Source organism: Palaemon carinicauda, chromosome 20, assembly GCF_036898095.1.
Source record: "Palaemon carinicauda isolate YSFRI2023 chromosome 20, ASM3689809v2, whole genome shotgun sequence".
NCBI lineage: Eukaryota > Metazoa > Arthropoda > Malacostraca > Decapoda > Palaemonidae > Palaemon > Palaemon carinicauda.
Genome location: NC_090744.1, coordinates 2,725,632 through 2,733,872, shown reverse-complemented (window position 1 = coordinate 2,733,872; position 8,241 = coordinate 2,725,632). Strand labels below are relative to the sequence as shown.

Below are 8,241 nucleotides of genomic sequence, written 5' to 3'. Positions count from 1 at the left end.
ACTCCCACTTGTTCAGGAGACCATTTTCTACAGACTTCCAGCATGCAAGAACAAGACCCGCGACGACATGAGGAGCAGACCTTCAGATTACACATGGAGCAATCAAGACAGGAAGACAACCAGTGGTTCATGTCCCTTTTCTCCTTGCTATCAGGACAGATTGTGGCATCACAACCCCAGCAACCTAACCCCATAATTGCACCTCCTGTTACACCTGTTCCCCCAACCCCTTGCTTCTTAGTGCATACACCTACAACTTCTAGCAAGCCTACGGTCCATCCCCCACCTCTCTTGCAACAAGATGCAACGTATCAAGCGTTTTGCCAATGGAGACTCGGTTTTGAGGATTATGCAGCATTAGTTGGACTTGATAGATTACGTCAAACTTCCCAGCTGATTCACCTGAGAACCTGCATCTCCCTGGACGTCCAGCGCCTGCTTACGCATACACTGGGCATCCCTCCCAACACATCACTTTCCCTTACAGAGGTGTTGGATACACTGCAGAAGCACTTTCGCAGCCTTAGAAATGAAGCCTTACGACGCAGGGAATTGTTGTCCTGTAAACAATCTGTCGGAGAATTATTTGCAGACCACTACGCACGCCTCAAGGATCTCGCTGATGAAGTGGACTCATGCACTGGCAACCCCACCTCTTGCACTGAACGGCAATTGTAGATGGTAATTTTGATGGGTGTGAGAGACGAAGAGTTAATACAACGCCTTATCCCCCTCCAACCCTCATCTACCCTCGAAAAGTTTGTGACATGCTACCGCTCCTACGAATCTACACGTCGTGCAACTGCATCAGCCATTGCATCTTCCCCTAGCCAAGTCAACGCAGTATCTACATACAAGAAGAACCAGCGTCTACAGAAGAGGACTTCTCATCGATCTCCTGATCAACATTCTCACCAGTCTCATAACAGTGACCCTTGTCAATATTGCTCTCGCAAACACGATTCTGGACAATGCCCAGCCACTGGTGCATCATGCAATAACTGTGGACGAACAGGTCATTGGCCCCGCACTCAGAAATGCCCTGCTAAGGAAGCTCAGTGCAATAGCTGCAAGAAACAGGGACATTTTGAGAAGATGTGTATGTCTACCATGAAAAGTCAGACTGGGTATACAGCTTCACCTCCTACTACTAAGTCAAACACCAGCTGCCGTTTCGTGGGTGATAACTTTGGTAGTGAGTCCCCCACACCAGTCACTGTCTCTCTGTCACTTGGCGACATATTATCGCATATCCAGCTAATCCCCGATACAGGAGCAGACATCACAGTGATTGGCACCATACAAGCCTTGAACCTCCACACATGACAGACGTCGTGACAGCAGATGGATCCCCCATTACACTGGCTGTAGGATACTTCTAGGCAAAACTTCGTCTTGGCAACAAGTCTTGCTCAGCAACCATACATGTTCATGAGGATATCCAGACTCCCCTCCTCTCTCATGAACATTGCCGAGCCCTTGCCATAGTGTCACCGGACTTCCCGAAGCCTATCCTCAAGGTAACACATGTCAACAGTTACGCTCAGTTTCCTGCCTCCGCCATGACGTCACCTGCAGCTATTAAGGACTATTTTCTTCAGCACTTCAGCGACGTCCTCATATCCAAGAAGGATCTACAAACCCAGCCATTAAAGAAAATGGCAGGCCCTCCAATGAGGATTCACCTGAAACCTGGCGCTACACCCTTCGCTGTCCATACGCTCAGGCCTATTCCGTTTGCTCTCAGAGATCAAGTGAAAGAAGAACTTGACTCCCTGGTGCAACAAGGAATCATCAGACCAGCAGGCGACAAACCCTCTGAATGGTGCCATCCCATGGTCCTGGTACCCAAGGATAAAGGTGTGCGCATCACTGTGGATCACACCCATCTAAATTCTCAGGTAGCCCGCCCTACACACCCATCACCAACGCCCCATGATGCTGTCCGCAACATCTCTCCTACTGCAAAATACTTCACCACAGCGGATGCCCTGCATGGCTATTGGCAAATGGAGTTGGCAGAAGAGGACCGCCACCTGACTACATTTATAACTCCATACGGAAGATTCCAGCACTGTTGCGGCCCAATGAGATTTTCAGCAACAGGTGATGCATACTGCCTCCGTGGAGATATGGCACTACAAGGTGTTCCCAACTGTGTGAAGGTTGCAGATGATATCCTCCTTTCCGACGAGGATCTCCCTTCCCACCTACAACACGTACATCATATGCTGACCAGATGCCGTCAATATGGCATCACCCTCAACAAGGACAAGTTCACTGTAGCCGCCCCTAAAGTTAATTTTGCGGTTATGTCTTATCATCCGATGGTATTGCAGCAGACCCTGACAAGGTATCAGCTATACGGGACTTTCCTACACCATCTAACGTGACAGATGTCAGGTTGTTTATGGGTCTTGTCAATCAACTTGCCGACCTCACTCCAGACATCGCAGGAGCAGCACAGCCCCTACGCCCACTTATGAGCCCCAAACGCTCATTCGTCTCGACGCCTGACCATGAGCGAGCATTTAAGAAAGCCAAGACAGCTCTGACTTCACCTCCTGTCCTAGCACCCTTCAATCCTGCCTCGCCTGTAGTTCTACAAACAGATGCCTCACGCCTATATGGTGTCGGCTATGCCCTACTTCAAGATAACGGCCGAGGTCAGATGCGTCTCGTCCAGTGTGGCTCTCGTTTCCTTACGGATGCTGAGACTCGTTACGCCACCATAGAGCTGGAGCTACTTGCAGTCACTTGGGCTATAGCTAAGTGCCGCCTCTACTTGACCGGACTTCAGCATTTCACCTTAATGACTGATCATCGTCCCTTGATACTGATTCTCAATCACTACACTCTGGATGCTATTGAGAATCCATGCCTTCAACGTCTCAAGATGAAAGTGGCTCCCTACATCTTCACTGCAGTATGGCGCGCAGCGAAACAACTTTGCATACCAGACGCCCTGTCTCACTCCCCAACCAGTCGCCCCACACCTGAACATGAAGAAGAATACACTACTTCGACTGCACATGTCAGGCGTATCGTTGCCAGCACCGCCACTTCTACTGACGACCAGGCAACAGGACCCATCATCGAAGAGGATAAGTCTCTACAAGAGATCCGCATGGCCGCATCTCAGGATCAAGATTACGTGTCCAATGGCTTTCCCACCAACCGCTATGATCTCCACGCTTCCGCCCTCCCGTATTGGAAGCTGCGGGACAACCTTTACGCGGATGGAGAGTTGGTATTATATGGACCAAAGATCGTCATCCCTGCAGCCCTCCATCGACGCACCTTGGATCGACTCCAAGACAGCCACCGAGGAACTGAAGCTACTTGACGTCATGCAATGCAAACAGAATTCTGGCCAGGCATCAATGCAGATATTAAGAGTAAAGTAGAAAGCTGTGAGGCCTGCTAACAGCTTCTCCCTAGTCAGCAACAGGAACCTTACATGTGTGACGACCACCCATCCTGGCCCTTTGAAAGCGTGTCGGCTGACTTCTTCCACGTAGCAGGAAAATCCTTCCTTGTTATTGCAGATAGACTTTCAGGCTGGCCTGTGGTTGTTCCCTGTGGACGTGACACAACTACAGACAGAGTTACAAGAATGTTCTGTGTTTTCTTCCGCAAGGTTGGTGTTCCACTCCACTTACGAACTGATGGAGGACCCCCATTTTTCAGCCACGACTTCAAGCAATTTACTGACCGCTGGGGAGTTCATCACATCATCACGTCTTCACATTACCCTCAGTCTAATGGACACGCACAAGCTGCTGTGAAAGCTGTTAAACACCTTATCCTCAAGACCGCCCCATCTGGGAACATAGATTGTGAAGCCTTTGATAGAGGACTGATGGAGCTTCGGAATACACCGAACCCTGCTGGACGCTCCCCTGCGCAGATTCTCTATGGCCATCCTCTCCGCACCTGTGTTCCAGCCCACCCCAGATCATTCAAAGAGGAGTGGCAAACTAAGACCGAAGATTACGACTGTCGCACTGCTGCCCAAACTGACCAGGCCGTGAGCCTTTACAACTCTCATGCACGCCATCTACCCAAGCTCACCATCGGCCAACGAGTCAGAATACAGGATGCAACGACACTTCGTTGGGACAAAATTGGTATCGTGATGGGCCGCGGAATGTCCAGAAAGTATGAAGTACGCCTTCCAAGTGGTCGTGTATGATTTTGAAACCGACGACATTTACGCCCAGTAGCTAATATAAGTGATGCCACCTCTCCCTAAGTCCCTCTGTCCCCTTGTTCTGGCTAGGAAAGAGAGCCATCATCCGAACCCTCCAATGCCCCTCGTCATTCACCTCGACTAGCTCAGAGAAATTACCGTTCCGCTCGAGACACTGCTACGAGCGTAAAGGGGGAGGGAGGTGTATAGATATCTAATATTATGCTCTATATTATTTACATTACGTACAGTTTATGAACATTAATGTACATATGCTTTATTATTATTTTGTAGAAGAATAATATTTATTTCCATTCATCTTTTCTCATTGCATATACTATAAGACCACTTTTTCATTATGCATCGTGGCAACAATGTAATTATATGTGTGAACACTGCTTTTCTTTCCGCCATGTGCATATAGTAGTCAGTCGTTGTTCAGTGGTCACTGTATCGACAAGCATTGGTCAGCTACCCGCTGCTTGTCACATTTATGTCCGTTTATCTTCATTATACAAGATTTTAAAGAACCTACTAGTTTAACTTGTCACCCACCATTCCATTTATCGCATGGATGTATGTGGCAGTATCACACATATATACAGTATGTATATATATATATATATATATATATATATATATATATATATATATATATATATATATATATATATATATATATATATATATATATATATATATATATATATATATATATATATACACGGACACATTACCTATATCATTACACAGCATACGATGTAGACAGACTCGCTTCCAGAGCAAATACATTAATTATATATTCCAAAGCACATACCTTCCATAACTGACATCAGGAAATGAACTATTCGAGAAAAGGTTTCTCTCAATTAAAAGGTGTAACAGTGACCATGTTGCCACAAACGTCACTTGCATGACATTTGAATTAAATGGTTCTCTGTAACTACATTTTGGGTTTGCCATTTTGGGAGAGAGAGGGTTTGAATGTTTATGCCACTGGGATATTTTTATTCAAGAATTAAAATTATGGTTTATATTGTTACTTGTAGCATTAGTCACTTATATCTTTGATTCTATAATGCAAATCTTTCTTAGTATCATATGCAGGCGAGGAAGGTTTTAGGGTGCAATTATTGTAAGTAATAAATTGATTACATTACTGATATCTACAATCATATGTGATTTCATACATGATACTTTTAACCATAGAGTTATTAAATTTTAAAGACATTACATACGCAGGATGTATAACATAGCTCATTATTTTTGTAAACACATATTGGTTATATATTGTGCAGAGAAATACCAGTTTACACAGTCCAGCTTCTCTACGGTTCATTTCCCTTTGCCTACACACATACCGAATCGTCTGGTCTATTCTTTACATATTCTGACAACACTGAGATTGCCTAACAATTTTTCCTCACCCAATGGGTTACTGCAATGTAATTGTACAGTGCCCAGTTTCCTCTTGATAAAGTTAGAAGAGACACTCTAGCTATGATAAGCAGTTCCTCTAGAAGGACACGCCAAAATCAAACCACTGTTCTCTAGTCTAGGGTAATACTATAGCCCCTGTACCATGGTCTTCCACTGTCTTGGGGTAGAGTTCTCTTGCTTGAGGGTATACTCGGGCACACTATTTTATCTTATTTATCTTCCTCTTCTTTTGTTAAAATTTCATAGTTTATATAGGAAATATTTATTTGAATGTTACTGTTCTTAAAATATTTCATATTTCCCTGTTTCGTTTCTTTACTGGGCTATTTTCCGTGTTGGAGCACTGGGCTTATATCATCGTGCTGTTCCAACTAAGAAAATAATAATAATACCAACCTAAGTATTGCATGCCATGGAAAGCAACTAAAAGGACTGCCGCTGCCTTGCAGTCATACCTTTTAGCAAAGGTCCAGACCCAGTTATTGATAGGACAGGATCTTATTGATCCTGTCCTATTAATAACTGCCTCGCAGTGTGACTATTAAGTGAAAAGCTAGACACATCGCTAATAACTGTGGTTGATAACTGCAATAGTATATGATCGTAAAAAAAAGAATTTTAAACTATGCTTAATGCTATTATTGGGGTCATAAAGGCAACCGACCCCTTAATCTAAGGAAGGAAAACAGTCCAGCAATAAACGACATCTCATTTTTAGATGACCACGTGATCTAAAATATAAAGTATTATTATTATGATTATTATTATTATGATTATTATTATTATCATTATTACTTGCTAAGCTACAACCATAGCTGGAAGAGCCTGATGCTATAAGGCCAAGGAAAATAGCCCAGTGAGGAAAGGAAACAAGGAAAAAGTTTATTTTTGAACAAAAAACAACATTAGAATAAATATTTTCTATATAAACTATGAAAACTTAACAAAATAAGAGGAAGAGAAATACGATAGAATACTGTGTATCTACTCCCCTTCAAAGACTTTGTCAATAAAGATGAGCCACTCTCCATATACATTGAGGTTTGAGTCTTATGTCACGAAAAATAAATTTCTTCTTGCGGAAAAAACCTCATTTTCATAACATATTGCTCCATAATTTCGAGAACTTTCAAAGATAGTAATAAGAAGTTTGGTTGTAAACTTTATAAATGGATAGGTATTTATTAATCTTTTTTGCACTTTTGAGTTCCTTTATATATATATATATATATATATATATATATATATATATATATATATATATATATATATATATGTAAATATATAAATATATAAATATATATATATATATATATATATATATATATATATATATATATATATATATATATATATATATATATATATATATATATACATATATATATATACATATATATATATATATATATATATATATATATATATATATATAAATATATATATATATATATATATATATATATATATATATATATATATTCCGTCATCAAACTGATCAAATTAACAGTGCAAATGATAGGGAATATTACAGTTTTTAAAATAATGTATACGAAGCTTTATCATTACTGAATGACATAAACAACAAAAGAAGGATTTCCTTATTCACTGAGCCATTTCAGTAATAAAAAGGCAAGACTTTCTAAGTCCTTTGATATCGCAAGCACACATGCACATGCAAGAATGTGCATACACACATGCGCATACACAAACAAGCGAGATAAGTTAAAAATATCTATCATAAATTCGTGTTTGAAAATTCAATCTCACTAAAAGCACTGTTTTATGGGGAATGCATTTAAAGACATGCATTTTTTGGGGTGGTTGATTGCTTAAATCAATAAGGAAATTGCAGTAAAATTCTCAACTTAACTCAATGTATTTTGCATATATTTGTTTCTGTTTGCTCATGTCTATGATTTGGTCTGTTTCATTATAGACATATACTATCTATATTAAAAATTAGAATATCTATTTAATAGCTATCAGTAGTTTTAGTTTTAATCATCATCATCATCATCATCCGCACCTATGCCTATTGCCCCTATCTTGAGCTTTTAAATTAATGTTTCTCCATTCATCATCTCCTACATGCTTTACATTACTTAGCCATGTAGGCCTGGGTCTTCAAACTCTTCAAGTGCCTTGTGGAGCTCAGTTGAGAGTTTGGTGAACCAATCTCTCTTAGGGAGTGCAAAGAGCATGCCCTAACCATCTCCATCTACCCCTCGCTATGATGTCATCTACATATAGCACAACAATATTTAATCATGTATAATGTAAAATACATCAGTTTTACTTCACTATTTCACTATTATCGTTTTCATTATTACTAAGCTACAACCTTAGTTTCAAAAGCAGGATATTACAATCATAGACCTGGTTATGATGATGAGTTTAATTTCCAAAGTAGTTAATTCTTACATATTTTGTGCCATTGGCTTCACCCAAAATTTCACTTCTATTCAATTCTTTCTTGTAGGCGTTCTTTTTAGACATTAATTTGAAACTAAGATATCTAATGCATTTCTGCTATATAGTGAGCTATACCTATGTACAAATAGGTTTTTCCTTTATGATGAATAAAAAACCTTATAAACTTTCTAAAT

General features: G+C 40.7%; 1 pseudogene; it reads left to right on the top strand.

The window, feature by feature from the left end:
* Positions 1 to 3,460: 3,460 nt before the first annotated feature.
* On the top strand, positions 3,461 to 4,402 carry LOC137659425 (uncharacterized; annotated as a pseudogene).
* Positions 4,403 to 8,241: the final 3,839 nt, after the last annotated feature.